Genomic DNA, 12919 nt, shown 5'->3' with positions numbered 1-12919 from the left:
GGGGCTGAGGCAGTGTTGCCACCTTGTGCTGGGCATGATACTCCACTACGCCGACCGCTGTGTGGCTCGGCGTGTTGTCATAGTGCAGCCGCCAATTGTTGACGATGGCTTGGTGGACACGAGCAATGCGTTTTCACAGTCTTGTGAGGTCTTCCACATAAATTTTTCACTCGCGACACATTTTCATTGGTCTGGCTGGTCGAAGGGCGTACAGAGCGGTCGTCATCTTCCACTCTTTCCCTACCTTCTCGGAACAGCTTGTGCAACTCAAAAACACCTGATCTACCCATGGCAGCATCACCGTAGTCCTTCTTAATTGTGTCGTGAGTCTCTTTGTCCATTTTACCAAGCTTTACACAACACTTGATTGTGTATTGCTGCTCCAGTAAACGCTCCATGATTCTCCGTGACGAGGCGTTTTGACAGGTGTTCACAGTACAAGCGACCTGCTCTCTTCAACGGCCGACAGCCGACTGCCAATTTTTCCCAGCATTCCCAATATCCCCCTCCACTGATCCTGCACACGCAGACTGCCTCTCGTCCGCCCGTTCACCCAGGAAAAAGCCAGTCCTACTACTTTCAGACCAGACCATGTATACACAGGGGAAATGATAATACGTATATGTAGTCCAGAGCTGAGATTAGGCTTCAGTTAGCCTAAGAGCTACAGGAAAACTGAAAAATCTGATGGTTTTGATATAATTCCTTCTTTCCCACAGGGAAGAAACTCTCAAAGCCATGCAGTTCAATCATATAGTTGAAGCAACATGGCTCTGTGTCATGTTCCCACCTACCGAAGAATTTACTCACATACAAATATTTTACTAGATGTAAACACTTTTTCTACCGTCTGAACTTAATGAGAAAAGAGCATTGTGGATTGTTTGAATACCTAAGTTAAAAGACAATAGACAATTATAAATTGAGAAAGAGTTAATGTCATGTCTGTGCTTCTGTATTGTCCCATTCCTGCATTAGGTGACTAGAAAAAACACACCACTGATAATAGTAACATACCCTTACAAGCCTCCAGAGTACCTTGTAGAGGGAGTAAATACCTCCCGTGCACCTCATGCTCTGCACCTCAAAATATATGATAGTAATTAAATTGCTACCAGTTGAGTTTATTAATCCAAAGTCTCAAACACTAACCAGCTAAAGCAGGAAATAAGAAGAAAGGAAAATGCCTTTTCTGAAACCTTTAATGTTTCTCATCATGTAATTGCCTACCCTGCATTGAGAATTGCTGTCACATCTCTCATCTCCTTTAAATTTGTTACTCTTGGATTTCTGTTCCTGGGGGGCAATTTTGTTTGTAGTTTCTGTTTGTTTACAGGATTGGAAAAAAACAAAACACCGCCTGTCATAAAACAATTTACCTGAGAGAAAACAATAATACCACTGAGGCAACTGCACAGTTACATTTCTTGATAAATACATGATTTTTAGTGATTGCTTTTATTTTCACAATTCCTCTCTGTCCTTGGCAGCCTCTAATTCTAGAGAATAAATTCCCTCTTGCTCCAAAGGAAGAGACATCAGTTAGCCTGATGAAGCCAGTTCTGTTAGGAGTGGGCAATATCATAGAAGAGAGACAAATCCAGAATCAATAATAGCAATAATGTGTTATTAACAAAATAATACTAAAATGGCAACAAAATTGTTTTTTTTTTTTTTTTTTTTTTTTTTTTTTTTTTTTACATTTTTTCCTCAAAGTCTTGAAACAATGATGTATTGATTTTATGTGGTATGGACTTGTTGGAAGGGGAGTTGCAGGGATGGCCCCTGTGAGAGGAGCCCAGCAGCTGCCCCATGTCAGAGCAGAGCCAGCTCCAGCTGGCTCCAAAGTGACCCACTGCTGGCCAGAGCTGGGCTGGGAGAGATGCTGGCTGAGCTTCTGGAAGAGCAGAGTGAAGAAAGTGGTAAAAAACCTGCTGTGCTACAGCAGCTGGGAGGGAAGGGTGAGGAAAGGTGAGAGAACCAGCCCTGCAGACACCCGGGGTAGTGTAGGAAGAGGGCAGGAGGTGCTCCAGGCACCAGAGCTGAGAGGTTCCCCTGCAGCCTGTGGAGAGGCCCCTGGTGGAGCAGGCTGTCCCCCTGCAGCCCATGGGTCCCACATGGAGCAGATCTCCATGCTGCAGCCCGTGGAGGAGCCCCTGGTGGAGCAGGTGGATGTGGCCTGGAGGAGACCGGCCCATGGAGAGCCCCCGCAGGAGCAGGCCCCAGGCTGGAGCTGCAGCCCGTGGAGGGGAGCCCACACTGGAGCAGGGAGTCTGGGGGGGAGCTGCCGCCCATGGGGGACCCGTGCTGGAGCAGTTAGCTCCTGACAGATGGATCCCATGGTATGGAGCCATGTTGCAGCAGTTCTTGAAGAGCTCCTGCCTGTGGACAGCCCCCACAGGCTCAGTTTGGGAAGGACGGCATCCCGTGGAAGGGATCCTGCATGGAGCAGGGGAAGAGAAGGACTGTGAAGGAGCAGCGAAGATGAAGCTTCATGGGCTGACTGCAGCCCCCATTCCCCCGTGGCACACGGGGGGGGGAGGGAGGGAAGGTAGATGTTGAATGGGAGGGGAATAAGGTGTTTTTGGATTGCCTTTATTTCTTACTGCCCTTATCTGTTGTCAGTAGACAACAATTTACATTAATATTCTTTATGCAGAGTTTCTTTTGCCTGTGATGGTAACTGGTGAGTGATCTCCCTGTTGCTGGCTCAGACCAGCAGCTGTTCTTCTCCCCTTTCCTTCTGAGGAGGGGAAGTGAGAGAGCAGCTGTGTGGTGCTTAGCTGCCCATCCTCATTAAATCACCATACCTGAATCACGATTTTCAAAAGCAAGCAGCTGAACTTGGTTTGTATGGGGCACATTTTAAAGATACGTAGGAGGGTAAGGATGAAGATAGGAATGTAACTCTTCTAGGCACAGAAATATTTTGGAATACTGCACAATCTGTCCTTGAAAAGAAGAATTAATGGCCTTATTTTCAGAAATGTTGAGTACCCACCTGTTCTCTAAATGCAGCGTTTCTGAGAACTCAACCACTGAATTTGGTTCCTTATATAAATAGGGACAAATCTGGACAAACATCAATTTCAATCAACAAGCCCTATTGGGCTTAATTGTGCTGGCTAGTGATTTTCCTCTTCTGGCCTTCTTTCAATTTTCTACAGTCTCTACCACGTGATTTATATGTGCTACTGTATTTTTGTAAATTATTAAATATTCATTTCTTTTTACTGTGTGTATTCTTTCATCTGTACAATGAATCTTTTAAAATCAGTAGCTTTGTTTGATTATTGTTTTGTAGCACTTGGAGAAATAACAGCACTGTAACCTGTTCTTACTCATACTTTTCTGTTAAATTCACTCCAGAAATCATATTTTTAGCTTTGTGGAATTTTTTCTTTAAAAGCATGGGATTGTAGACTTTATTTTCCTTGCACATAAAAATGCAATAGGATGATTGGTTTTAACTATTACAATTTTTAATCTGAAGGAAGAATTAGTCTTTATCTCTCAAGATAATGTTTATTATAGATTTCCTAGCACATTGATGCAACCCTTTTCATCTAGGAAATTATCTTCCAGAATAGCACCAGTCTTTTCAGATACGCCTTTCATATTGTTGCCCTGCATGTTAATGCATTTTTCTCTGTGTATAAACCATAAATTAAGAACACAGGCTTCCTTTTCTTTTTCTGTTTTTATGGTCTGTAAAAAAGCCATTTATACTCTATCTCATGATTTATCTGTTATCATACTGAGCATTCAAGATCATTTTCATACTATTTTTCAATGAATCTGAGAAAGGTAATTCTATTTTTGATACAGTTTTTGCAAATGCAAGTAACGTGTTTTGGAAATCTCTAGTTTCTGCTTATGAAATGGATGCAGAATCTCTCTCTGTGGTTGTTCTGTAAAACAACGCCTTTCTCATATTATATATTTTTCCATCATGCCTTTTGTATTTTACAACGATGAGAAACAGCAGTTTATATCTAATAAAAGACAGAAGATATGCTAGATTTTCAGTAGCAAGCTGCAGTGAAGTACATAACCTAAAAGTTGCAATATAGTGTTTGGATTTCACAGGCTGGCAAAGACTGTTAGATATGTCCTGATCCTTTTAGGGTAACATTTTTGTTGGAAATGAAACTCTTCAGGTTAAACCAGGTACTCAACTTGGTCAGTAACCTCAGCCTGCACAGATTATGTATTTTAATTTATTTATGTTGCCTTTACAATTAGGAAATTCAAGCTTTGAGAGCTCTCTCTTGCTGAAACAAAACCAGTACAGACAATAAATGTAGGTTATTTATAGAGACAATAAGAATTCATATCCCCTCAGAAATCATGACCCATTATAGCCAATAAATGGTGCCATCTTCCAGTGCAGTAGAAATATTTGAAGCTCAGGAACATGTATATCTCATTGACTTCTCCCCATAGCAAAGCCTGATGCCATGGTTTACATATGGGAGCACAGTTGGTGTCGTACTCCACAGGCTGTTAAAGAATGGGATTGGATTTCAGGGTTGCCAGAAGGATATCTGAGGCCTTTTTGAGGAACCATCTGAACAGCACTGCTACTACGGTAACCCCTATTTTTTTCACTTCACTGTTGTTTTTTGTTTTAAACGTTGACATTTTTTCTCAGTTAGTGTTGTTTGGTATTATCACATCCCAACTGTTTTTATTCTATGCAATAGACATTTTAAAAAGGCAACTTAAAAATAAAATCTGGCTGCAGTAAGGGAGATATTATCACACATTATTTTTATATTCTTGTTCAGAATTATTTTGTTGTTTTATTGCTTTTCACAACATTTTTAAATTTTAGAATTTATAACCCATTTTAGAAATGATCATCAGAGGATATTAGTCTTACCCATGAAGGACAGATGATACACATTTTTACAGCTTATTAGGCTTGTAGATTTACCCTGAACATATACACAGACTCTGCTTGAAATATTAGCCTCCTACACAGCTACATTCAAATTACTGGGTAGATGGTGCCACTGGGGTTCCTGTTTTGTACGCTGCAACTATCAAGATTCAGTGTGCCAGTGAGGATCCTAATGATAGCTAAGATTCCCAAAACTTTTGGTTTTCATGGCAACCATGCAGTCTGTTGTACAATAACTAGTGCTCTGTCACTCGTTTCAAGTTGAGCTTTGAAAATATTTGGCAGTTGAAAAGCACTATTTCATGCCTTCTCTCGACAGAGCATGATATTTTTGCCTGATACATTTTGTTAGCACACAAGATACATCTCTTTCCATGAAATTAATTGGCAGGAGGCTTTCAGTGATATTAATGGCTACGTGATTAGCTTGTTGTTCTTTGCACTATGATAATGAGATCTTCCTTCAGGGGAGCACTCATCTGATCCTCAGCTTGCATGCTCTTCAGATGAAGCTTATGAAGGTCATAGTCAGAGGTGGAAAAGTGTAACGTCAGCAAGAAAAATATTCATTAGCTGCAAATATTCAATTAGATATCAAGTGAACACAGTCATTTACAGGGGATATTAAGAGAAGAAGAGACCTGTCAGAAATACTTCTGCCAAAGGTCTGCTGTTGCCTCCTGTTGCTCTGGACTGCAGTCCCAGAATGGTGCTGGGGCAGGACATTTCACAGAATCACAGAACTGAAGGGGTTGGAAGGGACCTCGAAAGATCATTGGGTTCAACCCACCTGCCAAAACAGGTTCCTTAGAGCAGGCTGCCCAGGTAGGCGTCCAGATGGGCCTTAAATATCTCCAGAGAAGGAGACTCTGGAACCTCCCTGGGCAGCCTGTTCCAGTGCTCTGTCACTCTCACCATGAGGAAGTTCTTTTGCATATTGGTGCGGAACTTCCTATGCTCTATTTTGTGACCATTACTCCTTGTCATTTGATGCTGATGGCATAAAACTGAAGTCTGGGCTCCCTGTAATCCCACAAATAACATTAATTTAAACTGATCCATATCAAGCACTGTGCTTTCATCTGCTACTCCAAATGACAATAAGGTCTGAGCTGCTGTCTGCTGAAAGTCACAAGAAGAACCTGAAAACTTTTGGTGGGTTCCAGGTCAGATCTATGATACTCATTTTTGCAAGAGTATTTAGGACACAATTGAAACAAAACAAAACAGAACAAAAACAAAAACAAAACAAAACAAAACAAAACAACAACAACAACAACAACAACAAAAACAAACAAACAAACAAAAACCAACACGGAAATACACGCCTAACTTTAACAACTAAATATGCACCATCTGAATAAGGATGTTGTCTTGAATCACGGTGGCTAAATGTTATGATACTGTTATTAATATGCATTAATTAGAAGCAGTCATCAGCAGATGTAGCTATGCATTGGTAAGTGGAGTGGTGCATGTGGATCCTTAGGTTTTGTAAGTGGATTGGGCTCTCCAATTGAATGGTGTTCTCATGTGCTAATCAAAGGAGTGGCTTGAGAAGGGTAACCTGTGTCTGAGTGGATCTCAGTATAGTGGACATTTTTCTTGAGATATGTGATGACAAAGGACTCAGATCTATTTCTGCTGTTTTTCTTTTTGCATGCATAACTGCAGCCAATTTATTCAACAGGCGACATCTGGTACTTTTCTGTGTTTATGGTACCATAAAAATCTCTGAATGCTTACAGAGAAGTAGTCGTTAGAACTCCTTTGATCTGGGAGGGAATCAAAGAGCTTAAAACCAGAGAAAATGAATTAGCTAATTAATTTAATCTGACCTTCTGTGTATCACATGTATGTTGCACTTTACTCAAATATTCTTCTGTAAAGCCTGCATATTTAAATTAGTCTGATGGCCTGTAACGTTCAGGGAACAGAATGGTGTACCATATACAGGAAGCAGGTGATAGAAACCTCCCTGATATTTCTGGTAAGGGTGAGATTTGCTGTGGTAGTTACAGTAAATAAAGCATGTTCCACTCTCCCCTGCTTCTGAAAGCATATATTGCTCAATAAAAAAGAAAGAAATGACCCCCCCCCCACCCTCAAAAAAAAAAAAAAAAAGGAGAAGGAGAAGGAGAAGGAGAAGGAGAAGGAGAAGGAGAAGGAGAAGGAGAAGGAGAAGGAGAAGGAGAAGGAGAAGGAGAAGGAGAAGGAGAAGGAGAAGGAGAAGGAGAAGGAGAAGGAGAAGGAGAAGGAGAAGGAGAAGGAGAAGGAGGAGAAACTAGGCATCAAGACAGTAACTTTTCCACACTCCCTTGTAGCAGATGTTCATTCCACCTGGTGCCTCAGCTCCAGTTGTGGCCAAGCACTGACTATCAGGGAAAAAAAATGTGAAGGGAAAAAGTCCTGTAGTAACATTTCTTTGCTCTAGTGCCTGCATGCTGGGATATACTCTTGGCCTTCTACAAACTGTCCTGCCATGATATGGGTGTCCATGACTCAGTACCACCAATCATCAGCTCGAATAAGAAATTAGTTCTCAGTAAGGACTCAGTTACTGCTCCACAGGTCTCTAAAGCAGACACGTTGCAGTGTAACTAACTTGTAGCTGCCCCTTTGCTTCCTGCACTTGATCTGACCTACACGTCGTCTTTTGTTTTACTAAATATATGTGGTCTAAAGCTTTCAGCAAAATGAAGTAACCTGTTTGGAGATGAACTACAATGTGAAAGAATGTATTTGCCTTTTAGCAAATGTGATACGTATCAAATCAATTATCTCAATAAAGGCTACAGAACATTTTACTGTCTGGGGAGCTCCAAAGTTTTGATGGACAAAACTTTTTGTTGTTTTCAGTGTGGTTGTTTATATAACAGAATAGAGAACCGATTAGGAGTTGTTTGGAATTAAAACACTCAGCCAGGCTGGGTGTCAAGTGCAATGAAGGAACAAGAGCAATTGGAGATGGAAAACTAATTTTAATTTTCAGTGTCTAAGTTGAGCAATTAGGAAAGAATTAGGTTGACATGGCCATAACCAAGAAATGTCTATAGGTAACAAATGTCAAGCTTATCCCAGTAACACTAATTTAAGCTAGTTTTCATGTGTGTTTGTGCTCTTCCTAGCTCCTTCATCCATAAGTTACAAAATATCGATGGGGTGAAGAGGCACAGACTTTCGAAAACATGAGGATTCCTTCAGTCTGAAGATTTGGGAGTTCATAACTAGTTAGTCAAAGAACCTATGTGATTCAGGAGACCAGGTACCATTCTCCAGTGTAGTACCTGATCACAGCTGCTGCTCTGGAAAATATTCAGCCTTTATTGATGTGACAGAAGAGGTAGGGAGGGAGCCAGGAGGTGTGTAGGAGTTACAAGGAGATTGGGGCAGAACCAGAAATAGATCTAGTTTCTAGACAGTATTATCTTTCAAGCTATAAGTTGCAGGATGGACTAAGGGGAGATCCAGATCCATTTTTCAGTCTGGGGTTTTAGACCTGCTGCTGTCTGCTGCTGTCCCACATTCCTGTTTTACATATTCTAAGTGCAGTGTGAATTAACAGGACAGGCAGTTACAGACTCTGAATGTGTCACTCTGTTTATACCCTTGCTTGTTATTTACATGATGTTTTGAACAGCTGCCTTGGGAAGAGGCTTTCATGTATGGAATTTCCCATAACACTGTCACTTGAAAGTTTAAAGAGCTGCCACAGGTATTTTGACAAAACCTATCAACAGGGGAATGTTCAGTGCCATTCAATTCATCTTGCTGTCACATCTAAGTTTAAAAGAGTGTCAGATATAGCTGTTTTACTGTGTTGGGGGGGCCACTGTCCTGGGACGACAGGTAACTGGGAAGTGGATTAGAAGAAACTCTCTTGGGCAGAGAGACCACAAAATGGCAGAGTTCTCTATTCTTGGTGAAGTCAGTGGTGGAGGAGGTGGGGGGGGAGGAGGAGGGTGTCAGTAAAACTGCTACCTTGGACTTAAAGGAGGGCAGAAGTTGAAATGTTCAGGAACTGTTCAGGGAGAGTCCCTTGGGATGCAGTCATGGAGGGCAGAGGGATGGAAGAAGTCTGGATGCTCCTCAAGAAGGAAGACTTCAAGGCACAGGAGCAGGGTGTCTCTGTGTGCAGTGAGATGAGTCGGCAGGGAGGAAGACCGGCATGGCTGAACAGGGAACTTTTGGTGAGTGTCCGGGAGAAAAAGAGAGTTTATGTCTGGTGGAAGAAGGGGCAGGCAGCCTGGGGAGAGTACAAGGAAGTTGCCAGCATATGTAGAGAGTAAATCAGGAAGGCTATAAAGCCCAGCATGAGCTCAACCTGGACATTGCGGTTAAAAAAAAAAAAAAAAAAAAAAAAAAGTTTTTACAAATATATGCATATCACCTCAGTGAATGAACAGTTATACATATTTTCGGGAAGTTTCCAAGTTGGCAAGCTTGTTACACCTGCATCTATTTAGAGAACCTCAGCATGGTTTCCTTGCTGTTGCCTGGCTTCCTTGAAGAAATTCCAGCCTTCATCCCCTTTCCATTCCAAGTCATAATTGTGCCATGCTCCTCATCTCAAATCTGTTCCAGTGTCATGATCGGCTTCAAACATGAGGTGAGCAGTGAAAAGGCTTGTAACTCAACAGATTTATCTGATATTTTTATTAAGTTTCAAAACTTCAAAATATCTTACCTAGTCCTACCCAAATATTTTCAGTTGGAAAGAAATTGATTTTACTAGATGTTTGTATCTAGGTGGCCCAGTATCATTTAGAATAAGACATGCTTTGTAAACACATGTTTTTTGCACATAAGTAAACTACAGAATGAAGCCCAAGGAAAATACTTATAGGTCAACTTGTCTGTGCAGTTGTAACCTTAGAATTTCATTAAGTCACTGCTGAGTACACTGTCTAGCAGGGCTTCAAAACAAAATCATGTAGTATCCAACTTCTCGTTTGGAACACAAATTTAAGCTTAATTGCTAACAGAACTAACAGATATGTCTTAAAGTCAATATAGGGTAACAGAGAAAAAAATCTGCAGGTTGTTTGTCTTAACTCATTAATTATTATTATTTTTTCATTAAAGAATACGTATCCACAATACTCTAGAACTTCTGGTGAGTTTATGATCAAGCAATGTCCATTTATTTTAAAATGTCAAGATCAGTTTAACCTCAAGATGGTGCTAGATGTTTAAGTTGGCTGTCATAACAACTCTTGTTTGTTGTTTAAATTTTTACAGAATGAAAAATCATCAATAATGTGTAATTGGTTAATCACCAATAAGGATAAAGGAGTCCTATGGATTAATATGTTTATTGAGTGGAGCAGGACATGAATTGATTTGAAAAGACACTGATAATGTCAGTGTCTCAGAATAAAATAGTGCTTGGGAAGAAGCAGAGTACATATAAAAGTCGTTGCAACAACAGTGATAGGAGATGTACAGTGTGCAGTGTGACAGTTTGCCGGGCCATGAAAACCAGACAGCAACCTGGGAATAATGGGATTTTAATTCTGGCAAGTTAAAGTAATTGAAATGTATCAGATAATTGGTAAATACTTAAAGTTCTTGGAGATTTTAAAGAACTATTAGCTCTTTCATTCAAAATAAGTAACATTTAGAGGTACACTAATTATTCCAAATCAAGCAGTTTTTGTGCAAGAAGATGGTTGTCCAGTTTTTAAACTATAACAGTGTTATGAAAGTGGTAAGTGCAAACACAGAGGGCTTAATAGAATGTATCCATACACACATTCATGGATCAACAGGAAAATGGGTCCCTCAAGGCTCCATTTTAGGGCCAGTCCTCTTCAATATCTTTATAAATTTGGATTTGGATGTAGGACTAGAAGGTGTTTTGAGCAAACTAGCCGATGACACCAAACTTGGAGGAGTTGTGGACTCAGATGAGGGTGGAAAGGCCTTGCCGAGAGATCTGGACAGATTGGAGAGCTGGGCAATCACCAACCACATGAAATTTAACAAAGGCAAGTGCTTTTTTAACAAAGGCAAGGGTCCTGCACCTGGGACGGGGCAACCGTGGCTATACGTACAGACTGGGTGGTGAGATGCTGGAGAGCAGCCCTGCAGAGAAGGATCCGGGGGTTGTGGTTGACAGCAAGCTGAATATGAGCCAGCAGTGTGCCCTGGCAGCCAGGAAGGCCAACCGTATCCTGGCGTGCATCAAGCACGGCATCACTAGTAGGTTGAGGGAGGTGATTGTCCCACTCTACTCTGTGCTGGTGTGGCCTCACCTCAAGTACTGTGTGCAGTTCTGGGCATCAGAGTACAAGAAGGACATTAAACTTTTGGAGAGTGTCCAGAGGAGGGCAACAAACATGGTGAAGGCCCTAGAGGTGAAGATGGATGACAAGCTGCTGAGATCACTGGGCCTGTTCAGCCTGGAGAAGAGGAGGCTGAGGGGGGATCTCATCACAGTCTACAACTTCCTTGTGAGGGGGAGTGGAGAGGCAGGTGACCTATTCCCTGTAATCACCAGTGACAGGACCCACGGGAATGGCATTAAGCTGAGGCAGGAGAAGTTTATGCTGGACATCAGGAAGAGGTTCTTCACCAAGAGGGTGGTTGCACACTGGAACAGGCTCCCCAGGGATGTAGTCACTGCACCAAGCCTGTGTGAATTTAAAAAGTGATTGGACTGTGCACTTAGTCACACGGTCTAAACTTTTGTGCAGACCTGTGCGGTGCCAGGAGTTGGACTTGATGATCCTTATGGGTCCCTTCCAACTCAGGATATTCTATGATTCTATGAGCTGCACCATGATGTCTGTACCATTATTCTAACAACTTTCTTAGCAGAAGCAGCTGTATAGATGGTGTTGCAGCAGAATAGAAAACTCAGACTGCTGTTGAGGGTTTTCCTTTCAGCTGTGGCAGTGGGTCTGATTTTCTAGTACAGCCAAACTGTGACCAGATGACCGCAAATTCATATTACAACCTTGTTTTGTTGTGAAACAGTTAAGGGAAAGATTGTCAAAGGAGCTTCTGACCATGTTGCTGCTGATTATTAGGATCATAATAATAAAGAAGTGTTAAGTTTGTATAAACTACTCATAATAAATGCAGTGGCCATTGAAATGGACCTATGGACCTACTTACTCAGGGAAAAAAAAAACAACACATTTCCCAACATGAGATCTGAGTCTATGTGAAGATCCTGGATGCTGGGCAAGTCTGCTGTGATCAATGGGTGTTGGAAAGCAGCAAGTGTTTCTTCCTCACTCAGTTATTTTTGCTGTTCTTTTCTTTTCTTTTCTTTTCTTTTCTTTTCTTTTCTTTTCTTTTCTTTTCTTTTCTTTTCTTTTCTTTTCTTTTCTTTTCTTTTCTTTTCTTTTCTTTTCTTTTTCTTCTCTTCTCTTCTCTTTTCTCTTTTCTTTTCTTTTCTTTTCTTTTCTTTTCTTTTCTTTTCTTTTCTTTTCTTTTCTTTTCTTTTCTTTTCTTTTCTTTTCTTTTCTTTTCTTTTCTTTTCTTTTCTTTTCTTTTCTTTTCTTTTCTTTTCTCTTTTTTAATGCTTGCTATTTTGTCAACAAGATTTAATCTTTTAGAAAAGCTGCAAAATGGGAACAATTTATGTGTCAAGTCAATTTATTTTGCACCAGAAAGGCCTTCAAAAAGATGTTTGTTTAATGAATAACCTAATAAATGAATCAGCAAAATAATATGGGAGCTTGGGGATGTGCACTGACAGCTGGCTTTTTATTTCATTTTTAATTTTGAAATTTTTATTTTGACAGACTTTTGTTTTGATATCTTCCAGTGTTTTTGTGATTGTTTAATGCTAGCAATTACTAATGAAGAGACTGGATCAGCCAAGACAATGTTACAGAAATCTGAAAAACTCTGGCATTGAAAAGGGCTGCTTGATCTCCTGAAAGCCTTGGAAATTTGCCAATATGCCTTTGTATTTAAAAAAGAAGACTTTGCTGTCCATCTCATTTGTAAACCTGGAATGACATAAATGAACACACTGCTGTGTGTACTGCTCAAAGG

This window comes from Aythya marila (assembly GCF_965140915.1).
Source record: "Aythya marila genome assembly, chromosome: 15".
In the NCBI taxonomy this organism is placed as follows: domain Eukaryota; kingdom Metazoa; phylum Chordata; class Aves; order Anseriformes; family Anatidae; genus Aythya; species Aythya marila.
This window is presented reverse-complemented; position numbering follows the sequence as displayed.